We start from the raw sequence: 26,407 nt of genomic DNA, 5'->3' as shown, positions 1-26,407 counted from the left end.
AAACATTATTATTAATTGTGTACGTTTTTGTGGAGCTTTCGAACTCACGTTAAGAGGACATGAGGAGTCTATGTCATCTTCTAATCCTGGGGTTTTCCGAGGCTTGATTGATTTTAGTGCTAAATTAAACGGTGCTCTAAAAAAACATTTACAAAAAGCATCAGTATTTAAAAGGTACATCCAAGACAATCCAAAATGAGATTTTGCAAACAATGTTTAACGTATGTCAAGAAGAAATTTGTAAGGAAATAAAACAAGCAGATTTTTTGTCCATAATAGCCGATGAAACTAGTGACGTATCAAATATATTTCAAATGGCAATTGTCTTTCGGTACATCGTAAACGGTAAGCCAGTTGAACGTTTTTAGGATTTTTTGGTGCCTTGTGATCATGACGCCAAAACTTTATCTTCGGTTATTCTGGCAGAGCTTGACAAACATGTTAAAGATAACAAAACCAAACTCATTGCACAAACATATGATGGGGCATCAGTTATGAGCGGGTCGTCTAACAGGGTGCAAGCAATAATTAAAAAAACTTATGAACATGCTGCGTACGTGCATTGCTATGCACATCAACTTAATTTAATAATGTTAAATGCTGCTTCTGCAAACAAAAACGTTCGAATTTTCTTTGCCAGTTTACAAGGAATTTGTTCATTTTTTTCCAATAGTCCTCAGAGATCGTTAGTACTGGACCAGATTGTGAAAAAACGCTTACCACGCTCAGCCCTAACCAGGTGGAATTTTAATTCTAGAGTCGTTTGTACTGTGTTTGAATACAAAGATGGCATTTTAGAGACAATGAAACAAATTTTAAATGAAAGAAGAAATATTAGCACCACAAACCAGGCATCAGGGTATGTGAAAATTCTTCAAAGTAGAAATTTTGTTTTTTGGCTCTATTTTATCTATTTTATAAGATAATGCCTCATGTGGATATTTTATTTAGTAAATTTCAATCGAGGCAAATTGGCACTGCTCTTGCAAATACCTACATATTATATTTTGAAAATAAATTAATGGAAATTACAAATAATATCACGGATGCTATTGAGCCATCTCCATCAGAGCCATCCACGTCCAAACGACGTAGGCTGGATGATTCTACAGAATTTTGTCGACAAGCAAAAGAAGTATGTGACATTATTATTTGTCAAGGAAAGGTGCAATTCAATTTTACCGGACACTTAGTCGCCGCTAGTCTTTTTTTTTCGGAGCAGTATAACCAACATAGTATTAATTTTCCTAAAATAACATTTAAAGAAACAATAAAGTAGAGAAAAAAAATGAAAACTCCAAGTCTCGGTCTCAAAATGTCTTTTTAATTAATCAGGTGACATGTTTCGCTAATAAAGCATCATCAGACCTTATAGCTAGATGTCGTACTAAGTACAAGTCCCTGCTAAGTACAAGTACTTCGCAGGTCATCTAGCTATAAGGTCTGATGATGCTTTATTAGCGAAACATGTCACCTGATTAATTAAAAAGACATTTTGAGACTAAGACTTGGAGTTTTCATTTTTTCTCTAGTTACGTAGGTCTCTTTGAGAAAATGGACGAGTTCTTTCAAACAATGAAGTGTTACCCATTTTTTATAGAACAAAAGCTACGAACAGAACTAAAAGTTATTTATAAAACACAGGAATTTAGATGAATCTCGGGACTACTTGCTACTTGCGACTACTACGTGCTGTTTGACTATATTTCTTAGAATAGTGAGCTTAGTAAAACATTTAGTGAAACTATTAAGCTTTTAAAAATTTTTATTGGTACCATTCCAATTGCTTCAGCTGAAGCAGGTGTTTTTCTACTCTCAAAAGTATAAAAATATTTCTACGAAACACCATGAGCCAAGAAAGACTTTCTGCTTTGGCAATGCTTTCCAAAGAAAGGGATCTTATCGAAAGCATTCCTGATTTCAATCAAAGAGTAATTGATAAATTTGCCGAGTCTAAAGAACGTTGATGGATTTTCTTTTTAAATAATTTATAATTACGACATACGCTTTTTATCTATTTTTAGGGTATTATGTCATTAATTTTTTTTTCTTTCGTTTGTGTTTTTTTTTATTGAATATTGCATTATATCAAAAGTTCGAGTTTTTTTGCTTATTTTGGCCGTTTAAAAGTGGGTATGGCACCGAAAATTTTTTTCGCCTCCGCCAAAGTGCCAGCGTTAATCTTTTTAGTCTTTCATTCGCGATCACCGATGGCCCCCTACAGTTGCAACCCCCAGATTTGTAAAGCACGAGCCGTCACTGGGTCACAATAATGTATTAATTAAATGAATAATTTTATAATATATGTTCTAAAATTTAAAACCATTGTGCCAATTTTCAGTTTTTTCCCAGAATGTAAGTATTTTGAATTTAAATTATTCTATTATAAAACTATATTGCGCACCTTTTCTCTAATTATACTACTTCGTATCTTCTACCATTTCCGAGATCCGCCTACTGCTCATCCTTATTTTGGACATCTTTAAACAATTTTTTTTTTCTTTTGTTACTAACTTTTTCTAGTTTTAAGTATAGTTGTAACAATTAGTAATTAAGGATTTGCCTATATCGTAACTTAAAATGTGGCCTATTTTCCATATTTTATCAAATACTATTAACACCATTACTCAAAACCCCTTTAACATTTTTGTTTTTAATTTTATTTTAATTTCAGTTAAAGGTATGTATTTTTCAATATTCTTTATTCAAAAAAGTTGTACTTTACAGATCTCACTACGTTGCACAGTTTTTCAGATATTGAATCACATGACAATATATATGTGTTACTTAAAAAAAAATTGTTAACTAAGAAATTATATTATCGTAGATATTAAGTCTTATGAATTGTTTCAATAATTCTTTAAATTTACGTAAAACCTACTTACCTATGTCTTAAATTTTACCCACATACTTTTTGTATATTAAGTTTTAGTAAATTAAGTGCAACATGCTTTTTATATAAAAACTTGACACTTGAACACAAAATGGAGAAAACATCTGTTTTTTTTTAATTTATAGCTTGTATTAAACTTTTTAGGTAATTTTCTAAAATATAGCTTATATATTTTTTTCTATTTGTTCATTATTGTCTCAAAAACAGGTTTTGGCAAGTAACTAATTATTTGTATAAAAAATTTAACTTCTAAAAAGTAAATCACTCATCACTTGACCACCTAAATAACACCATTGTATTGTATGTTTAAAAAAAAGTTATTAAAACCTAATTAGCATCTTCACACTTGTCTTAAAAAAATAACCAATACGGTCGCGTAATCGGAGATTCTAGCGTCGTTGAAAACCACACTCAAAAAAGTCAGCAGGTTAAATGAATCGTTCCTGGATTTGCCGCTTCGCTGCACCACTTGGTAAACCAAACGAGACGGCAATCGATAGTCGACCAAGTACATTTTAAGACACAGGACTACGTATCTTCCCAAATAATCAATTAACGATAATAGTAATATGAATTAACAAATTCATAAGTAAATACTATGCTTTCACCACTTTGATTTATAGGAATACTTTATAGGAAAAATTCTAAAGAAAAAATTTAAGTTTTTATGAATAAAAGACGATTTATAAAAGTATAAATCAAAATGATTGAAGAAGTGAGGTTCCTGGTTATTTTAGTTATGCATACATTTTTTTGAAATATATTAGCCTGATTACTCCTAGTAATTAACATCCATCCATTACCTAAGAAAATATATAAAACCGGCAAATAATCTATTCCAAAAAATTCAATTTCCTGTTCCAAAAAACCCCTCACACTAAATTTTAATTTAATATCGTATGAAACACTCGACACAAAATTAAATAGCTGACGTTTATTTACATAATGGATATTTAACCCCCTTAGAGATGACCAATTTTGTATGTAATATTATCTTTGATAAACGAACAAGCAGTCATTTCATAAAAAAATATAGGCGATGCGTTTAATATACAATTTTATTTAAGTACTGCGAGATTTTGCAAAAAATAAATCCGCACTACTTTGTAGTAGTTTATCTGATTTTTTTTTATATTATTTCAAAATATTTTTAAATAAAATGAATGAAAACGTAATATCAATTTCGATACTTTAAGATTAATCGATATTAAACTTTTTGAGTTTCATTACTCAAATACTTTATAATAATAATAATAATAATAATAAAAATAATAATAATAATAATAACAAGAATATTAACAACAAGAATAATAATAAATGTAACTTAGACAATAGACAGCTCATTCTATTGGGATAACAATTGGTTTTTCAGTCTGGTGTGCAGAGAACCGATGCTAGAATTTCGGTCTAAGGAATTAACACTAGTTAATGCGTGACAAGTAATACTTCTTTAAAAAAGGGAGAGTCTATATGGAGGCATAGTCAAATGATCTCTCCTCACGAAAAACAAGTTTGTCTTTTAAATAAACTGGTGTTGATGTCCTAATAATTTTCATAATAAATATTACAGTATGTAACCTTACTGTATTTAATATTCTCAATCATTTAAACTCATTTATTTTAATCGAGACATGGTCATATTTCATCAAGTTGTTTACGGAGCTATACTATTTCTTTTATTGTACTTTATATTTTTTTAATGCAATTTATTCTCTGAAACAACATCAACAACAGAGAAAATACACAATATTGCAGTAGTTAAAAACAGACAATATCAAAGACTCACAGACTTTTTTCTTCATTTTGAGGTTGAGTACAAACCAATTTGCACTTTTATGAAGAAGTTTTTTATATGCTCTTTAAATCTTAAAATTGTATCCAGATACAGCACAAGTTTCTTTGCATATTTTGAGAATATGTAAATCTGATCATTCAAGATACGCCTTAGAGATTAGAGATTATCAAAGTAGAATAATAGTAACTCAGCTTCTGGGGCATTTATTCCCAAATTGTGATCATCCGAATAGGACAGACTTCAAAGAAGCCGCAGCAGTATTAGTCTCAGAAGTGTTAAAATAATGCAATATGTCTATGTCATTAGCATATTACTGCATATAAGAATCTGAAACACTATCATATACATATCAAATATATACAATAACTATAAATGAGAATTCAGTATAGAAACTTTCAGTGCACCAGATCTTTCACTTATTGGCCTGAAATTATTTACTTTGCTAGAATTCTTTATCTTGGGCACAGAAACAACTATAGACTCCTTCCATTTAATTGGAAAGTAGCCACTTTGGAGGCTTAGATTGATAATATAAGTTAAATGATTCCATAAGAGTGGCACACAAAGCTTAACAATATCTAAAGAATGAGACCATGGCTCCTAGCTCAGTAAGATTGAAGTTGGCACAAGTACTTAAGGATATTAAATTTTTTAAATACTCCATTCTAAACCTCAAATTTAAATTTTGGTTTGTTCTATTATATGAATAAAATTGAGTTTTGTTTAAGCAGTTATTTGTTTCATTAAAAACAATTAGAACCTATATATGTATATCTTCTGGGTGACATAAGATATCAGGAAAACTCTTAAAGCCTTAAGGTAGAGTAAATTGCCATATTTTTCAAACCATTCCAAAGAATCTTGGAACATTGAAAGCTAAAAGTAGCATGCCGTGGAACTATCGATAGTTTTCTTGCTCGCAATAACTCTGATGCAATGATTCCCAATGCTTATGTAGAAATTGCAAAAAAACACTTTATAATATTATAAAAATTTATCACTTATAGGCAGGAAACAATACTAATGTTCCTCCTTAATAAGTTTTTTAAATAAACTATGACAAGATACTCTTTAATCAAGTCGATATGCAATACTAAATGAATGTAGATAATGTATTTTAGAGAAAAAAGTTATGACATGGCAACCCGCTCGATCCCATTGTTGATGCGACCGACACAAGAAACCACTACCAGTGACAGCGTCAAAATATCTTTACATGATAAATATTTATTAATAATAGAGTAGGCTTTAAATATAAGTAATAATACCGTTTATGAACTATTTGTATGTTTTTAACGCACTTTAGTAGAGTAAAGGTACCTACATAGAAGTATTTTTATATAAATTAAATAATTTATAGATTTCCTTATTATAATTCATATTGTAAGATACAAATTTCTTAAAATTTTGCATAATTTTATTGTATTAAATAAATATCAGTTTTATATCACTTATTTTATACCACATGATGTGATGCTATAAAAGCATTGGTGTATTTACTTATGAAAAGATTGGCTTTAATTGCCGTTTTTTCCATGCTGCAGCACAAACGGCACAAGTTTTTACCACCGTAACAGTTTACAGAAACACTGAAATGAGACCCTTTTTTATTTTTTAACCAGAAACAAAATTAAAAATATAGAATCCCATAAATGCCAAGTGTAAACATAACGCCAACTTTGACAAGATGAAATAGAAATAAGAATATAATTTTTTTTTGGTTTAAAGATATTATATTTACTCTTAGAATATACTATATCTATGTCTACGTTTTATTTTTAACGTCCAATACAAATAATTTATATCATGTGTTATTATATAGCTGAAATTTTCGACTTTTGAAAATATATGTAAACTTGACAACACAAAATCGGTAAATATTTCTATAAAAAAAACACCTCCTTGCCCCCAAGCACATGTTGAACTCGAACAAAGTTGTTGTTTACTGATTCTATTCTCTTAATATTCTAAGCATAGAGTTCGTTCATTTGTGTGATAATGCAGAAGCCTGAAGTATCTAGCTTTTTCTTTTTAGTGACACCATAAAAAAATTTTACAAGCTCTTAATCTTCCCAATTTTCTATTGTTTTTTTTTGTTTTACACAATCGAGGCCTTGTCACGCCCAAACAAAATAACCCCAAGAATAGGAATAAAGCAAGGAGCAGGAGGTGTATTTACTCTTATCGTCTTAAGTGAATCATGCTTTTAAAGTATAAAGGTAAACTGCGACGAAATAATAATTCCACCTTTGTAGTAAATATTACAATGCATTAAAGAATGAACGCCAACAATATCTTTATATATATAGTTATATTGTACAATAATAGAATAATAATAACTATAGTAAAATAAGGTTAATTCACTTATCAAAGAGAAATATATTCTTCTTTGGGCATAACAATTTTTATTAGGAAACGCCGAATTATGTTTATTACTCTGCTATTAAATCGTAATGGATTTTTTACATATGTTTTCTGAGCCTAAAATATCTAGTTGCAGTTCCCAATATATAGGAGTTTCTCTGGATATTATATATATATCAATAGATACCCTTTGGTGTGGTGCTGTTTTAAAATTTGTATATACTGGTGTATCTTTTTTGATTTATTGTTTTTAACAGCCATGTGTCAATGTTTTAGGAATAATAAACACAATTTTAAAATAGACAAAACACTGCTATCTAATATTTATACCTATTTTTATGATCCAGTATATGTCAAGATCCTTGACTTAAGCTTTATTAAAAATGTGGTCACGTTTTATGTAACACCAGAAAACATGCAAGTTAAACGGTATAGCATAGAAACGAGATGAATTTTTAGCGAGTGATGTAAGGACTAAGGATGGTGATATTGAAATCTTCGATGGGTAAAAAGAGGCGATTCTTTTATTTGAAAGGAATGGAAATTTATTTTCACATTGCGATGAAAATTCTGTTAAATTGGAATTTTTACATATATGTTAAACCTTGTGAGTATAATGTAATAATATTAAGCGATATAAAGCTTATAGATTCTATTTCATTTTCTTGTGTAAATATTTTTATTATTTATTTATTTAGTAATATTTAATCCTCTGAAATATTAAATATAATTGAACTAGTTCTATATTTTTGGCTTTCCATTTTAGAGTTGAAAAGAACAAAATAAATAATTTAAAAAATTTACAATATTTAAAAGTGTTTCTTAACGGGTTCATTCATTAACTTTTTTAATTACTACAATTTATTTAACAACAAATAGAAATACTCTTCCTATACCTCTTTTTAAGTATGAAGTTACAAAAGTAGTTTAAATTCTGGTTTAATTATTCTTTGATTTTGTATAAAGAAGCGATAAATAATTTTGTTACTAGATGCACAGAAAAAAGAAACCATTTGAATCAGCTTAATTTTATGTTCGTTGAAATAAACATCGTCAATGTATTTTTCAAGTACATAGATATTTAAATTATTCTTTTATAAGATATACATTTGATATTAGTAGAAAAAGGCAAATTTCTTGGGCCAATTATATTAGACAGGGAGTTCATTTCAAAACTTCCCACCACGGATTTATCGAAAACCACTGTTTAAAAAAAAACGCCGAAATACGTCAAAAGGTTTGTCAAGGGGAACAACTTTCGAATCTAAAATTACTTCACCCCCTTTCACCCTCTGTCCCCCAGGGTCATCCCCTTAAAAATGTTAAATGGCAAGGGGTATCGAGTAATAGCTTTTTTAAAAGGTCTTTTGAAGTCTTTTATTTTGACGTTTGATTTTTATAAATCGGTTGACTCGTTTTCGAGAAAATTAGAAAAATCTTTGTTTATCTTAATTAGTTCAGATAGAAAACAAAATCATGAAAATATCAGTTTTATTTCAAGCAGTGTTCAAAATGTTGCCCGTTTTTGGCCAAACAATGATATAGGCGATGTTCAAAGTCCTGACGGACATTTTCAAAAACATGTTGTGGGATATCATGGCAGCTGTTGATGATGCGTTGACGAAGTTCATCCAAGCTTTCAGGTTGGGGAGTAAACACAATAGATTTCAAATGACCCCATAGAAAAAAGTCTAATGGCGGTATATCAGGAGATCTAGCAGGCCATTCTATACGCCCCTTTCGCCCTATCCATTTATCTGGAAACTCGTCGTCTAGCCATTGCCGAATGGGAAGAACATAGTGAGGAAGAGCGCCGTCTTGCTGGAAATATATTTCAGACGACGAGTTTCCAGATAAATGGATAGGGAGAAGCGGGCCTATAGAATGGCCTGCTAAATCTCCTGATATAACGCCGTTAGACTTTTTTCTATAAGGTCATTTGAAATCTATTGTATTTACTCCCCAGCCTGAAAGTTTGGATGAACTTCGTCAACGCATCATCGACAGCTGCCATGATATCCCACAACATGTTTTTGAAAATGTCCGTCAGGAATGTAAACATCGCCTATATCATTGTTTGGCCAAAAACGGGCAACATTTTAAATACTTATTGAAATAAAAACTGATATTTTCAGGGTCTTATTTTCTATCGGAACAAATTAAGATAAACAAAGATTTTTCTAATTTTCTCGAAAACGAATCGACCGATTTAAAAAAAATAAACGTCAAAATAAAAAACTTCGAAAGACCTTTTAAACAAGCTATTACTCGATACCCCTTGCCATTTAAAATATTTAAGAGGATGACCCTGGGAGGGCAGAGGGTGAAAGGGGGTGAAGTAATTTTAGGTTAGAAAGTTGTCCCCCTTGACAAACTTTTTGACGTATTTCGCCGTCATATCACCGTGTATATGTTTAAATAAAATTTTTTTTTTCAGTGTCAATGTACAGTCAAGTAGGTATGTGTTTGGTTTCATATGTGATAAGCACTAATTAAAATATAAATGGCACGTAATTTAATAGTATATTTATTTATCATATTTATGTTATTACTATAAACTAACATAATTATAAAGTTGTAATTAATTATTTTACAAATTAAGTCAAATATTTATTAACCTAAATAAAGTTACATGAACTTAAATACACACTTTCTCCCAAATAAATATGCCTAATGTGAATTTTGCCTTTTCAAAATTAATAGCTAATAGAATAGCTATATTCAAAGAAGTAATGGTTAAAAAGTAAATTTAAAACGTTTATATTTACGAACATCACTTAGCCTTAAGAAGGTAAACGTTTCAGTATAAAAAAAAATTATCTTTGCAACTGATGTTTGTTCTATGCTAGAGAGGATTTAAGTGAGTTAGTCTGACGTCAATAGTAATATTAGAGATAGCTTTATTTGAGAATTTAAATACTAAAAGAATAGATTAGTTCCCTCCATTACATTAGGTGCTATATTTTTTATAATAGTATTGTTTTTGTTACTATATTCTGAACTCTAGAAATGTTGAAAAAAAGCCTTTAAAGAATGTTGCATTCTTGGTTGTTTTGTCGATGTTCCTTAAATAAAAACTGGAAAACTTTGCCTAATGGGTTTTTTTAATTAATGGATACTAACTAGGCCGTTGAAGTTAACCGCTGAAACTAATATACGTTAAATTAAGACAATGATTTTATTTGTTTTCCTTTAGTTTTGCAAAGAGCAGTTTAAAATGAAATCAAACTGCTCGATTCACTGACAGGTCCTCGAAAGTCAGCAATTACCTATAGTTACCAATTACTCAGAAAAACCTTCAGCAGATGTTTTATTCTCAATACTCTCATGCAATCATAAGACATGTTGTCAGCTGAAGTTTCGTTATATAGCGCCATAAATTCGATGATTTGAGGCAAGCATTTAATTTGTCGGCCGCCGTTAATCTTGGAATTACTGGCAATGTTTGGGGGGAATCACCAGCAGTAAAATTATTACGCCTCCAAAATATCTCGAGTCATTGCAAATATCTTTCAATGTTCGGTTAAATGGTTCTAATGCACCTTAATGCGCCATTGTACATTCGTCCTAGATGATGATTTTCGATGCTGATAAAACTTTGCCATCGCGGAGTTTTATAAAATAATACATGTTGGTTCTTTAATATTTTGAAAATCTAACGGCAATTTTAGTGCCATGTGAGCCGTACGGTATCCTTCTAACAATGTGGCTGCTATTCCAGAAGAAGCAACTGCAAGCGCAATGTTGGATCTCGCACGAAGAGGTGGCTAAAACAAATGACATGAGGAATGTTTTACCAGTTCCACAACGGGCAACCAGGAAAAATAAGCCATTATTTCCATCATCAGTTGTATCATAAACTTCCTTTTGTTGGGGATTCAATAGTGGTACATTGGGTTGAACTACTAAATTTAATTTTTGGTGATCATATTCACGTTCCCGTTCCAACTATCGATTAAACGCGTCATTCTTTTACGGTTTGTCGCTGGGATTCCTAGACTAATAAACTACGTATATACATACTATTAACAGTGCGTTCTGACTCAATGACGTTGGGCCACGCACATTTACCAGCAACAATCACAAATAGAAGTATTTGTTGGATGAAAGAGCATCAGTAGAACGCACGTTGGGATAACCAGGAACCATATTGCCTTGCTTTTTGCTCCGACTAAATCAATGTTAGTGCAAATGAATCGCTTTGGCAGATCGCAAAGAAACTGGTCAATGTTGTCGCTGCAGGTATTTTGGCACATTAAAAACTAATCGAAGACGTGAAATATACTTGATGAACATTCTTCAGATGCATCGCCAATTACACAATAGGAAATGCGAATATACGCCAAATCGCTTCACTGCAGTTCACATACCAGTCATTTCATTCGTAGTGTTATATATCCTTTTTGCATTAGGGCTTTGTCGGAAAAAATTCGATGGTGTTGACAGCGGCATTTTAAATAATGATTATGATAAAAATTACCTTATGTTAATCTCCTGGTTCTAGACTACTTCGTTACCAATTTTCAGCCAAATCGGTTCATCCGGTCTTAAGTTATAAATAGTATAAACAACACAACTTTCTTATATATGCAGGTTGGCGAATAGAAGACAATACATAAAAATAGCAACACCGCTTTTCGCTTACTTTCCGTTGATAAGATTTGATTTGACGGTATTGATTCGGATCCTCTGATTTGCTATTCTCGGCATGGCACAATCAGCAGACCTCATTTTGCTAGAGGATTGCATACTGTACTGTTGAGTCTTAAATTTAAATTTTTCTAAATATTTATCATTTTGGCTATTTAAACCCCTTCCGAAAAAATTCAATTAATCATAAATGGCTTTATGGAGGCAATTCAGGGATTTATTCTCAGTAAATTTTAAAAATAGACAGATTCCTTGTGTTAAAACTATGTTAAATGTCGTGTCAAATTTTGAAACATATTTTTGCGTTCAAGAGTGCAAAAATTGTCACATTAAAATTCTTTTCATTCTTTGAAACCTCGATGGAAAAGGCAAAAAATTCAAATCTTTTAGAAAATATTTTGTTTTCAAATGAATCCTCTTTTCCATGACATGGTAAACACAATCCTTCCACTGTTCATTACTGGTCTCAGGAAAACGAGCAGAGAAGTTTTTAGTTCCGTACTCAGTATCCTTAAAAGTTGAATGTTTGGGCTGGTATTTTGGGCGGCCATATTTTTACCATAAGTTTTGTTGGTTATTATAAGTTACATACTCAAAAAATAAAATGGATATTATAGAACTCAATGCTTCCCTGTGCAATTTCTATTTTATTTTTGTTTAGGTGAAAGAAATCATTTTGTTTATTTTTATATATTTAATATGAAAAAGAAAAAAATAAAATGCTTTACTCGGCTATGCTATATATCGGAGCCCATAACTTGTTCTCAATCATTCTAAAATTAATTTTTCAGCTAAAAACTGCAGTCAATATAATTCGTCCAGTTACATAACCATGTTGATTTAAGCTTAATAAATTATGTAAGAATTTTTGAAAAAACTGTCTATAGTTCTCCATCAAATCAGGATTTAATTTTTAAAACAAAAACTTTATTGTAGTAGCTCCTATCTTTAGTTACTTTGGAAATATACTGTGTGTGAATGACATAAAAGTAAAAAAGACTTTTCAACTGTCTTTATAATACTAGTAGATATCTCATCATTTATACCTCTACTTTAGAATATTGGCAAAAAACAAATCTGTTAATAAAATCTATAAAATTCAACCTATAAAAAATTATAATAAAGTAACCTAAATAACATGAATTAGGGCTTAAATGAGGCCCTCAAATAAAATGAACTAATAAAAACTTAAGAATACCAAAATACGATGGCTTACATTATCGAGTGCCTTACTACTGAAATATGTATAAATTGCTTGAGTTTATTTTTGCTTTTTCAAAAAAATTAATTAATAAAGGGTGTAAACAAAAAAAGATTTATATTGTCTAAGCGTCCATAAATAAAAATATTTAACTTAAAGCATTTAGTTAATAGCGCAGTCTTACCTCAAAAAGCAGGCTCTTATTTAAAGTGTACTTTGCGGCTTATTCGGACATAAAATAAGTTTAAATGACCGTAGGCTTAAAAACTTTTAAAAAGTTCTAAGTATTTAAGTTTGGTTATATTTTGCAGATGATTTATCCACTATATCACATTTTAGGTTGGAAAATTTAAATATATTTTTTCTTTCACATATTTATTTGTGGAGAAACCAAGAAAAATTATTAATTAAAATATAATATTTACAGTTTTTATATAATTTGTATTTCTACCGCTGGCTCATGTGCGTTTAAAAATGCATATTTTTTTTAAAGAAAAGGCTATGCTATTAGTTTTTCTTGTATGAAAAAGACGTTTGGGACATGTTTATAAGAACTTTTTTGCTTGATTTCGTCCAAGGAAAACGTCCTTGAAATACCTTGTATATCTAGAATCAGTTTCCTATGTATACAATCTCTAAAATTGATTGAAAAAATGGCAGAATACGCAAATATTTGCGCTGTTTAAAATATATTGAACATATATACCGGGTGGTGCGTCGCCAAGCGGAACATAGGAAAACCCATGTAAATTTCAAGGGGGTCAATTATTGGCTTCCCTGTAAATTTTATAGAAAAAATGTAAGATAACTTTTTGAAGAGACTAATCTGGCAAACCCTTATGCAAAGTTTCAAAAAATTTTATTTAGCGAATCTTGAATTATTCAATTAAATGTAATTACAAAATTAGCAAATTTTCGGTTCAGGTAAAACCAAACAGGCAACAGTAGAATGAATATTATCACTGACGTGAGGAAAAGTGTCAATAAATCAGTGACAGTCGATATTTGAAAACAAGTATGAATTATTCGATCGGCGAAAAAATAGCCATAATTATTAAAGTTTAGATAAAAAAGTAATGTTAACGTGTCTTACTTTGAATGTATTGTTGTGAGATTGATAAAACAAAAAAAAACATTTCTTGTATTCGGCTGTACGTCAGATTTGACAGAGCCTTATAACAAATTGTTTGCTGGTGTCTGGTTTTACCTGAACCGAAAATTTGCTAATTTTGCAATTACATTTAATTGAATAATTCAAGATTCGCTTATTAAAATTATTTGAAATTTTGCACCAGGGTTTGCCAGATTGGTCTCTTCAAAAAGTTATCTTACATTTTTTCTGTATAATGTACAGGGAATCCAATAATTGACCCCCTTAAAATTTACTTGAGTTTTCCTATGTTCCGCTCGGCGACGCACCACCCGGTATATTAATGGCATACAGCAAAAATATTAAGCTTATTTAGTTTGGTTATAGTTATGAGAAAACTAATATATCAAAGTTTGCTCGTTCTAGGATAACCACTGCGTATAAATCTATGTTATGAGAAGATGACTGACGAGATTTTTAGTGTAAATAACTTTGAAATATCGTAGGACTACATAGATAAATTATATTAAGTCTACTTCACATAATTTCGTACGAACCGATGTCTTGAAGTTAAATTAGAACTAATCATACATTTTCGTGATTTCTAAAATTAAGTAATTCACTGCTCGTTGAGTAAAAACAATGTTAAATTCATGATTAGGCTTAAGGAAAGGGCACTTTTCTTTATTACTTATTCTTCTTCAAGGCCTTTCGATATAAAATATGCATATAGGTTTCACAAATTAAAAATTAAAACACAGGAAAAAACACGGGAAAACTAAGTGGGCGAGACTGCGAGCACGCTATTTAACTCGAATAAAAAAATATAGGGTGAGTGAAAGTAAGTAGTGATCCATTCTAATGAAAAAATTGAAAATAGTCACTGTGTGTATATAGTACATAAATAAGATTGAATTAACTACCTATTTATAAGATTTGAAATTGCTAATATTTTTGATGTTAGGTTATAAGATTATAGGCTTTAATTTCTCTATATATCAGTGATTTTTAAACATAGCACTAAACATGTTGATGAAGCATATCTAGAGGATAAAGAGTATCTAGGAACCCCCCTGTTGTCGGCAAGAAGTTATTTTTGAAGTTCATTAGCTTAAACAAAATAGTGAGCAAGAATATTATTGTAGGTAAGACTACAAAATGTTTCATAAATCGCCTTTGTGCTGTATATAAAATAAGAAAAATCAGATCATGAAGCGAGATACTGATATTTTTTTTTAATTGTCAAGTATATCAAGTCTCCTATAGTAGAAAAGGATTGATATAGTTTCTGGTAGCCTTGATAAAAGTGATACTCATATTGCAAAATAATACGAACTATTAAAAAAATATCAATAATAGTTTTAATTAATTACATGCAGAAATTACTTACTATCTAATATTTCTTATGTCATCCAAAAAAAGTTAATTTTGTTGTTGTAGATCTGATGGTTTCACCAACCAAATTTGGAAGTGAGAACCTTATGACATTTTATTTTGATAGGACAGATTGATCTTCAACTTTAGAATAAAGAAATTTGAACCAGGTTTTATCTGTTGCAAGAAATTTATCAAATAGTCTTCAGTTTCGTCCATTTTTTGTATTACTTTTTTAACGTAGTATTTTACCGATTTTTTTTATCATGAACCAAACTAGCCCATAATCATTGATGTTACTAATCCTGCAACAAATATTGCTTTTCCTATTTGATATTCTATATCAGTTAGCTCATCCGACAAAGATTCGACAAAGAACTATCATTGGATGCAGATTCAAGTTTCTTTGTCTGTTTTAAATTAATTATTTCTGTTAAGTTTTCGCTTGATAGATTTCTTTAAATTATTTCGGTTTCGCTGCTCTCCTCGCTTTTGGTGATCATTTTTAATCTCCTCCATGTTCAGTGTATCTTTTGGAACTCCCGATATCGTCGGAAATCTTATAGGAGCAAGAGGCTTTCGGGGTACGTTCTCTATTATCAGCTGAAGCTTTTGGAGTTGCATTATCAGGAAATAATGGAATTGCAGCAAAGTGAATGACAGGGGTAAATACCACTTTTAGAAAATCTTTGGTAATTCTCAGCAGAGTAAAAGCTCGCTAATATGCGATACCAACACGCTTTATATTGTAAAGAAATCATTTATCTGAAATTTTAAATCATAAAATCGTCAAAAGCTCGGTTTAAATATGTTTTAGAAGATGTCAGCATATGATGCCATATATGCCAAAGCCCAACGGTTGTAACCGATGTATGTGGTGCCTGTGGTGGTATTATTAGGAAGACTTTTCTATCTTTGTGTTGCTTCCAATATCATTTAGTGTTTATTCACAAACACACAGAAAACCGAAGAATGGTAGAATTGAATTTTCAATTGCATTTACCATGCACAACACTATGACGGTTTAGTCTCTTTCACCTGAAGTAATTTGGCCACTTGCTTTTGTGCTTTCTTTGAAATGATTTTGCAAGGTTTATGGATTGTCTGCACTCCTGTTTTTATTACAATTATATATAGGGTCTAGTGTGAACTTCTCTCAAGTTAATACCTCTCTCAGTATATTACAGAACTCCCAACGGTATGTTGATTAAAGACTATCGCACGAGAAAGACTGGTTGATTCTGGATATCCAAGCAATAACTCCAGGTTTCTAGTCACAATAGACTGAACCAATTTGTATGAAGTTTTCTCATTTTTTTCTACGAAATTCACATTTTTTTTCACAAAAATCAGGTTTTAGGAGGCAGATTCAAAGGCAAATAATAAAGCAGCATGAACTCACCACTTAGTAACATCCACTATCCGCAGCATGTGCTTTTGCAGCGAAAATAGTCTGATCTGCTTATATAAGAGGATAATCTAATAATTCCGCAGGAAAGGCCATTCATCATGTGAACATGCATATAGAGGAGAATTAGACTGAGATAAACCTGCTTTTTTAGCTTAGACAGTACAAAATATGATGAAGGTAATTTGCCACTTAAGTAATCAGTGTGATAACAGGAAATTAAACCTAAGTCTATATACCTAACTCCCAAGAATTTCGTAGATCGGACTTTCATTATACAGTTTTCATTTATTATTACAATTTATTATTTTAATTTGATTAAATTAAAATAATAAGGGCCGATTAAGTGACCGATTGGCTACACCTGGATTAGAGAACTAAATGGGAACTGACTTTTGAGGGTTAAAAATTAACCTTAGTTCTGTTATTAAGACATTTTTGTAAAGTGGGTAGATTTGTTACTAAGAATTTTCCTCATTCACATGAAAACCGTTAAGGGCAATATCATCAGCAGATGTATTTAAGTATTTAGGCAGGTTTTATTTTACTTCACGGGACTTAAGTGGACAACCTGAATTTGTAATCATCTCCAAACTGGTTTAAATCTGAACAATTTGCCGCCTATCTATTACATAAGGGATAATCCAATCTAAGGCTGACCCTCGAATGCCAAAATATTAAGGTTTAAAGCTTAAAGGGCCCCTCTTTACAAGATCAATGACTTTTGTCAAGTTGTTCAAGTATGTAGCCTATGCTTTTAAACAGTCTCTGTGGATTTTCTTACAAAAAAACCATGCTCACATGTCAAAAATAAATTATATTTTAAAAGCATTGTGTTGCGGCGTTAACTTTACAGTGTTACTATTTTACCAAGAGTTTGCAGACGGTAGCTCAGAATTATTGGAGGCTTGGGATTGTTCGAAGGTTCACTTATGACTGGCTATTAAAGAATATAAACTTGATTATAACTATTAAATAAGAGGGCGCCACTTAGTTTTTTTTTTTTATAAATGAAAGAAAACTAAGAAAAACACTTGGTATATAGGTTTCAATAAACAAATAAATGACCCTGGATAAAGTAGATTTAAAGAGGCAAAAGAAAATATCTTAACAATACAACCAAATTATATTTACCTCAAAGATATGTACAGACCTCATCTTCTAATCTGTTAAATATTAATAATTTATCATGAATTAAAATATGAATAATGTTGATATGATTAAAATAAGTTTGACAAAAGTAACATTTAAATTATGATTAAGCTACTAGGTAGATTTCAGCACTTGAAAAATAAGTTGCAATTATTAAAGTTTTTAGTAAATATTTGTATTACGCAGGGCAAAGTTCATGAACCTTTTTACCTAAGGCATATCAGCCTTAACCGAGTTATATCTATTTTACTATCAAAAAAGGTACTGAAAAATACTGAACAAAAAATAACTAAAATTATAGATAAGAAATTGACGTATTAAATTATGATACTGATTAAATATTTGTAGCAATAAATTGAAATTAAAAGTATATTAATATAAATTTAAATAAATGAGAAAAATCTATGGTTAGTAATATTTAAATAAATGGAATAAACTGGCCTGTATATTCCTCCAAGAAATGAACGGCTGGCCTTCAAAATCGAGGCTGTAAATGTATGCCATTTGTAGCTTAGCTATCTGGACTGGGAATATCTAATACTAGCTCTAGCTCTGACTCCAGCTCCCCCGCTTTCAGCAATTTCCCGGGGAAATCAAAAGCCTGCAGCCATCAACAATTGAAGAAGAATAAAGACGAAAACGGAAAAGTAAAACCCTAAAACAACGGTTGCCATTGTATTCACTGTCGATAAAAATGAATGGCGTTCAAAATGTGACACACTCACCTTGCTAAGTTTCATTATCCATCCATCAAAATCTCGGGCATCCTGCACCAGAATTATGAAATAAACAGTTCCCTAAAGGAACAAGATTAAGGACTATAAATTATAAGCCATATTGGCCACTTCCTGCTTCACAAATTCCGGAAATAAAAAACTTTACTTTTACGTGCGCTTCTACCTGCGACACGGGAACAAGTCCTCGAAAAATGGATGCAGTATCGACTAAATAAGTTACGACCCCACCTCTCGCCTGAGCTGTCAATGTCAATCCAATCAGAGAAAACATCAATCAAGACCAACCAGAAGAGTGACGGACCGTCAACAGAAAGCATGAATAATAAAACCAGGAGAGTAATGCGTTACAGTAGTAATGTGTCATTGACAGTGTGAATTTAAAGAAATATCGAGAAAAGAAGTTGACTGAAATTATTAATATAATTATTGAAATTAATGAAATATCAATGGAGCGTTAGTGAACATATGAGTAGAAAAATAAAATGCTACAGTGTAACATGGCAAAACATAGGTTTTTTAAATACTTTTGAAAAGACCAATACTATTGAAACAGGGCGATAATTACTTGAATCGTTTTTGTTTCCTGTTGATGTGAAAATTGGAATAACAGGGACTAAATTAAATCAGGGAATCTCATATCGGCCACATAAGGTTTTTTTTGAATCATATAGATAACTCCGTAAACTTCATCTTCAGTATCAAGATTTAAAAAAAAAGTTATCAATAGAATTCAAAGAATACTGTTTTTTACATTAAATATTATCTCCCTTTGCAATAAGCTAATTTATTGATGATGATTGATATGTTGGTTTATTTAAGTGGTTGTTAAGAATGTTGCAAATGATCGGAGGACTTTTTATTACACGACCGTTAGCACATAAGGGATATAAATTGATCTTGGTGGTCGATCCAGGAATTTAAATTAAATGATTTCTAAACGTCCCTTATAATGTTTTGAAGACTTTCAAGGTATTTATAGTTAAAATCACGTTTTGATTTTTTTAGTTAGTTTTATAATTTTTATTAAGATCCTAAGGGTCTTTACTAACTAGGTATTGCCTAAATGAAGATTTTTTTGTTCTTTGGACATAATTATAATCTCGCGTATAAGCTTAATTTTTATGTCTTCCTTTAGAACTGTTGACAACTTTACCTACCTTAAGTTTTAATGACAGGGCTAGATGATCAATGAACATTGAATTCTGGTTTGTTGGTGATCAGTGGTTATTGAAATCGAAATATTGTAGCGGTTATGATTGGTAAAAATATAATACGTTTCGGACAGAGACTCTGGCCACATGATTGAGTTGATGTTTGAAATTAAGAACATGCTTGTTCCAAAAAATTTACTACTACTATCCACACTAAAAATAATGAACTTGCAATTCTTTGAAAGCATACATTGCCACCTAGTATAAGCTCAGTAATAGCAACATACCAGATCAGACTTCTTGACGTTGTAACAATTTAATTCATGCTGATTCGACTAATAGTTACAAATACCTACCAAACAAGATTTTAGTTGAACACAAGAAAACTTTAATTTGTAAGAGTTAACTTCACAAACTACTTGTATTTAAAATAATAAACTTAAATTATTGCATAAAATTGTTTCTGCAATAATAATGAGTGTTTTGACCTAAGGAATTTGTTGACGCAAAAAGCCATAAATTTCTATTTTTCCTTGATAAAGGTCTGATTTTAGTCCCTAATCTAAATGAGCTACAGTTATACTTAATAAACTTAAATAAGGAAAGTATATTACGATTTTTTCTGTCTTGCCTACGTACAACCAGGAGAAACTTTAAGCACCCTTGATTATATCTCCACCAGACTTGTTATAGTTGTCATATTTAAGCTTTTTGCTCGGTTTTAGATAGTTGTTCCATTGGATCCGTAATTTTTTTTTTGCAAATGATATCAACGACACTACTTCGATTTGACTTTTATTGTTATTGTGGTGCAGTTTCTGGTAAGCCATCACTAACATTACAACTGTCATTATTTATGGATTTCTGCACTTGGTGGTTTTAATTCTTTGATGATTTTATATTTCTCAACTATTAACTAGTAAATGCTATTTAATTTAGCGTTTACCTTTTTTTTTTGCTGAAATCATATCATTTTTTTGCATGTTTTCACAAACACAATATATTTCTAGATATTATATATATTTCATAATTTTAGACATTTTTCTTACCGTTTGTGTTTAAGTATAGCCAGCAAATATAACATGTATTCATTTAATTTTTTTACAGCATATTTTCTTTTCATACTGTCACAGGGCACTTGGTAAAATATGTGAAAATTTGGCAACGAAAAAAATTTTTTTTTAATATTTTTAAAATTAATAAAATCTTCTGCTGTCTTATTTTTTTTTCAGCTAAGGATATCTAGAAAAAAAGGACTACTAAAGGTAATAAATGCCTGTATATAGGATTTATGCATATCATGCAAGTTCTATTCTTCCTACATGACCAAAAACTTAATTATCTACTTTCGAACGAAAATCGAAAATCCTAATAATAATAATTTTCTATAATTAATTATTAATTGTTGTCTAGATTACTAGTAACTTATTAGTAAAACAGTTATTGGGATTCGTTAGTAATTTAAATAGCTAAAAAAGTCAAAAACTTTATTTAAAATATTCAATTATTCAGCAAGACAATAAATTGAAGGTTGAAAATTTTTAATTAATAAGGAAAGAAATAATTCGTTAAAATTTATTTGTTTATATTTACAATTATGTCATTAATGAATGTGCAAACACTTAAAAATATATAAACCATTTAATTTTATTATTTAATATCTTTCAGTAAAGTTTTCTAAGTTTTTTTTTTAAGTTTTAGTCTAATTTATTTTTAAACATATAAATTGAATTTGAAATATCAGTAAAACTAAGAGAATATTAATATAATTACAAATATTAAAAGAAAACGACTTTTTAAATGTTTGTGCCATCGTAAGTGAAATTCGCCGTCAGTTTAGATCATGATTGTCAATTATATAAATAATTCGGTTAATAAAACAAAAACGACAATATCATTTAATAACTTTATAATACAATCAAGTGAAGTAACATTTTAGAACGCTAAGGATAAAATGAATATACCTGTTTTGCATCTTCTGAATTCTTTATGAATCACGAGAGTCTAGGGATGTTCCATGTATGATTTAGGATGATTTAGATTGGATGATTTAGATCAACAGAATTCAAAGTTGAATAAACACTTTAAAAGTTAGTTACCTTCCTGAGAATGTTGCTCAACTAAAAGGAGAGACTATAGCATGGGGAGTTAACAAAGGAAACCACTGGTCGTTTCCTTTGATCGTTTCCAGTTTTTCTTTTTTAGTGTTAAAGAAATCGAGAGTTGAGATCTGACAGAAATCTTGTCATGTCATAGATAGTCCGGCAAAACTTAATGGTTTACAGGGGATATGCCGGTTTCGTGGGTTTTCTGTATGGTCAGTTGACGCAGTCTTACTCTCTCACTCAGAAGTAAAACACATTAAATCGATTTAAATAGGGTGTTTATTAAAGTTTATATTAAAAGAAAAAACAAATTGAATTAATGGAATTTATCTAGCTAAATATACATGTAAATGTATGTGAAAGTATTAAAAAGATTAAAAAAAAATAAAAAGAATACATATGTCAAACCTAATGGTACCTGGTGTATCTGGTAATTGGTATTAGAGTATTTTAAAATTTAAAATTACAATTCTAAAATTAACTTGTAAATTTCCTATTTTCTAGGTAAGATGTTTTCTGATTTATGAATAGGACTAAAATTCTATACAAATATAATAAAGTTTTGTAATCACAAAATAAAAAATACCATATAGTTTTAAAATACTTTTTATTCTTAAGTATAATGTCTTGCCAGAAATATAGATTTTAGGACTTGAGCTTCAGACCAAGTTTTTTACATTCGAGATTAAGTTTAAAGCATGATAATCGTCTTACTAAAATCCTCTCATGGGCTTATGCTCTAAAAATCTTGTCACTTACTTCGACTTTACATCAGTTTTATGTTTGTAACGTCTTTTAATACAGGCTTTTCATCCTTTTGGTTTTATTTAGTGGCAACCTAAAAAAAAAGTAGATTTTTAGCAAGGCGCCGACCGTTTCCGAGAACACTAATTCTCTTATATATAGTAATTCTCTACAAGGGTTATTTAAATACCCAGTGGATACTAATAAACAAAACTTGTTTATAAATTTTGCTTAGGTATTGAATAATAAGCTAAGAATAATTTATTAATTTTGTACAGATGTTTAAGGTCGATAACAAAAATATATTTTAGAAATTTATTTAGGCTTCAAAAAAAGCAATATCTGTAATTTTTGTCTTAAAGTTTTTGAAGCTTTTACTTCTATATAACACCCATCGTGTCTTGTAAAAATATGCATTTTTTTTTATTTTAAGCAAAATAATAATAATAATAATAATAATAATAATAATAATAATAATAATAATAGTAATTATGATATTAATAATAATAAGCCACAGTTCCACCAAAAAACCCCAGTTTCACAGGGTCACCAAACACCAACCAAGATCCCCCTGCTAAAAGTGTTGCGCAGGAAACTTAGCCAGTGCTCACTCAAGCAGGGTTATTGAGACAGCGCTTAAAATGGACAGCAACCATAAATGAATCTATAATGCGTATTTTCTTTAAGGTAACAAACCTGGGGCAACAGATGATTGGCTATAGACAACAGCTACATGTCGAATTCTGCAGACAATTTCCAAATATGAACGTGACTGACCAGAGAGTCGCTGACTAATACCGCATCATTTGTAGAAACAACTTGATCCCAGAAATCCCAATACGTATTATTAAAAGGAAAATTGCAACAGAAATAAATTATCAGTAGGCTTTGAATGCACTAAGGAACAATTTGCAGAACAATGCCGACCACAAGAGAATAAAAGCGGAAGAAAACCTAGATCCACCTGACCCAGCACTTTCACCAGAACTGATAGGAAATCAAGAAACCCAAAAATAAAGACCAGATGCCAACTTAGAACAGAGTTTAGAATGGCAATGGCGTATGAAGTCACAAACCCGTCAATAAGTTCCTCCTAAAGTTAACTCTTTCCGCAAATTGGGTATTCTTCTTAATACTGCCAACTTAATTATACGTGATTATATTCTTTTAATTACGACACTTGAACATCTTCATCAAATAATCTACTGTGCGGCTACCGCTATTATTAAAATCTTGGGAATAAAAATAATAAATAACCAGCAAAGTATTACACGTAATGAAAGCTCGATACCGCCATGGGAAAGGAGACTGAAAAAAGATTGAAGATATTAGGAAAGACATTGGTTAGCTAAAGAAAATAATGCGTCAGACCCAACAATTTACACAACAGGACCCAGAAAATTATACTCAGAACAATATCTTGACACCCTTAAACAGAAGTTATCTATTTTTTCAGGTCGCTTAAAAAGGTATAAATCCAATAATAAAAGAAAACAAAATAATTTACCTTTTAAACACTCAGAGAAGAAATGATTGCTGAGCAGTGTCATTAAGCATTTATCGAAAGCTTAATGACACTGCTCCAAAAAATACTGCCATTCGCATTTACCTCACTAAAGAAAATATCGAGGAGTTCTGGGGCACTCAATTAACAACAACTAGTTAATGCACCCATAACACTAAATGGCTGGATTAAGAATGAGTAAAGTGTCAAACATATAATCAAATAGCATTTTTACCATTTTCAGTTGACGAAGTTGCTAACGTCATAAAAAAGCCACATAACTGGAGAGCTCCTGGTCCAGATCGCGTCGAAAATTACTAGATTAAGAAATTGTGGTCAACACTTCAACAACTGACCGACCTTCTAAACGACGTACTTACGAATCCTCAGAATATGCCCAATTTTTTGACTACTTAGCTTTTCATGAAGTTACACATAAATGACTTATCAATGTATTTAAATTGTACAAAATAGATCAGCACACAATTTCCTTAGCGCCTCACTATAGCATCTTGGCAAACTCCAGGTTCCTAACGGTGAAACTAATATGATTTCTATTCGTAGGGGTATATTCCAGAGAGATTTATTAAGTCCAATTTGGTTCTGCCTTGCTATGAACCCACTCTTTAGCCAACTCAATTCAACTAGGTACGGATTTGGCCTAAAAAAGAATCATAGAGAACTAACAGGAGTAAACTATCTATTTTATATAAATAATTTAAAAATTCTTGCGACAACACGAAATCAACTAGAACAGATGCTTAAAATAGTGGAATGGTTCTCTGATGATATAGGAATGAACTTTGAACTGGATAAGTGCCGAACTGTGAATAATATTAAGGGTAAACTACAATCATGATTTGAGGGTAGGGAGGGTAAACTACAACCGAGTCGCCTTGTCATATCGAAAACGATCAAATAATTAATGCCATGGATAAAGAAGAAATGAAGTAGGTGCAAAGAATAGACTAAAAAACTATAAAGAATGAGTTGACTACTAAGTTTACTATAAGAATGAAGCGACTTTTTAAAACAAGTCTTAATAGCAGAAACTTATTTAAAGCTATTAATACATATGGAGTCATTTCACTAACTTACTCTTTTAGTATTAGGATGGACTGAAACTCACATTAAGAACTTGCAAAGAAAAGCTAGAACACTCCTAACGAAAGCCAATAAGCATCATCCGTGCAGTGCCGTAGAAGGAACTACGTTATCTCGATATATGGACGAAAGAGGAATGGCCGACATAGGAAAGCAGCTGACTCAGCAAATTAGTAACTTGCGATCCTTTTTCTTAAGAAACTTAAAGTCAAAAAAAGTATGTCGCCAAAAAATGAAAGGGTAAAACATTAGACAACCATCGTGCCGTATGTGAAGCAGACGACTTATCACTACTTAAACTCCAGGACCTTGAGATACCCATACATCATGGTACTGAGAAAGAAAAAAATGCAAGCACTACACGGAAAACATATTTACGATGTTCAATAAGAGTAATTCGACATCGAGCAGCTTCTAAGTAAGTACTGGCTGACTTTGAGATAGCTTTTCTCCGAAACTGAAGAGTTTCTTGTGGCTATCCAAGATCAAGAAATGCCAACAAGAAATTATTTCAAGTTTGTCGTAGGTGACTCGACGGTACAATATGACAGACGTAGGTATGCATGTGAGACAACGGAGTCCATTCAGCATGTCACCGGTACATGGCAAATTTTTGCACCAACGGAATATACAGAATGGCATGATTTAGTTGCAAATTTGCTATATTAAGAGGTCGCAAAATAATTTAAACCCTTATCAGCAGCCGAGATACCATATTATAACTACAAGTCCAAACCAGTTCTTGAAAATGAGCAACACAAATTATATTGGGATCGTAAGTGTCGTAATGCCTATGAAAAATATGTGTCACTTTTTCTTTAACAACAAATTTTGAGAAAACGCTTAGAGATAAAGGCAAACTTGTTGATATCCAATTGAAAATCAAAGAATACTCTATCAAAATGCGTTACTAGGTACAGGGTGTTCTATTTAAAAAAATAGCATAAAATTGATTTAAAAATGTCAATATTTAAATAACGATTTTAATCACCGTGTAAAAAAAAATTGGAATTTTGAAAGATAAAATTAACTAAGTCTAGGACTCTACATAGATTTTTTAAAAAGATAAAAAACTTCGGTGGTAAATATAAATATTTAAGTGAAACATTGATTTTTGTGAAAACTTCTTTAAATT

The 26,407-nt window shown here is 30.8% G+C and overlaps 1 protein-coding gene and 1 long non-coding RNA gene across 2 annotated transcripts in view; both read left to right on the top strand.

The window, feature by feature from the left end:
- The window catches only part of LOC126735642 (uncharacterized), a 58,023-nt gene extending 52,087 nt beyond the window's left edge, over positions 1-5,936 (top strand). Inside the window, exon 3 of the long non-coding RNA XR_007660485.1 lies at positions 5,810-5,936. This is a non-coding gene — a long non-coding RNA (uncharacterized LOC126735642). The remainder of the gene's footprint in view (positions 1-5,809) is intronic.
- LOC126735622 (nephrin-like) overlaps positions 1-26,407 on the top strand; it is a 1,136,035-nt gene that overhangs the window by 984,793 nt on the left and 124,835 nt on the right. The window lies entirely within an intron of this gene.

The sequence above is a fragment of the Anthonomus grandis genome, chromosome 4 (assembly GCF_022605725.1).
Source record: "Anthonomus grandis grandis chromosome 4, icAntGran1.3, whole genome shotgun sequence".
NCBI classification, from domain to species: Eukaryota; Metazoa; Arthropoda; class Insecta; order Coleoptera; family Curculionidae; genus Anthonomus; species Anthonomus grandis.
The sequence above is the reverse complement of the archived record's forward strand: the minus strand, read 5'-3'. Positions and strand labels throughout refer to the sequence as shown.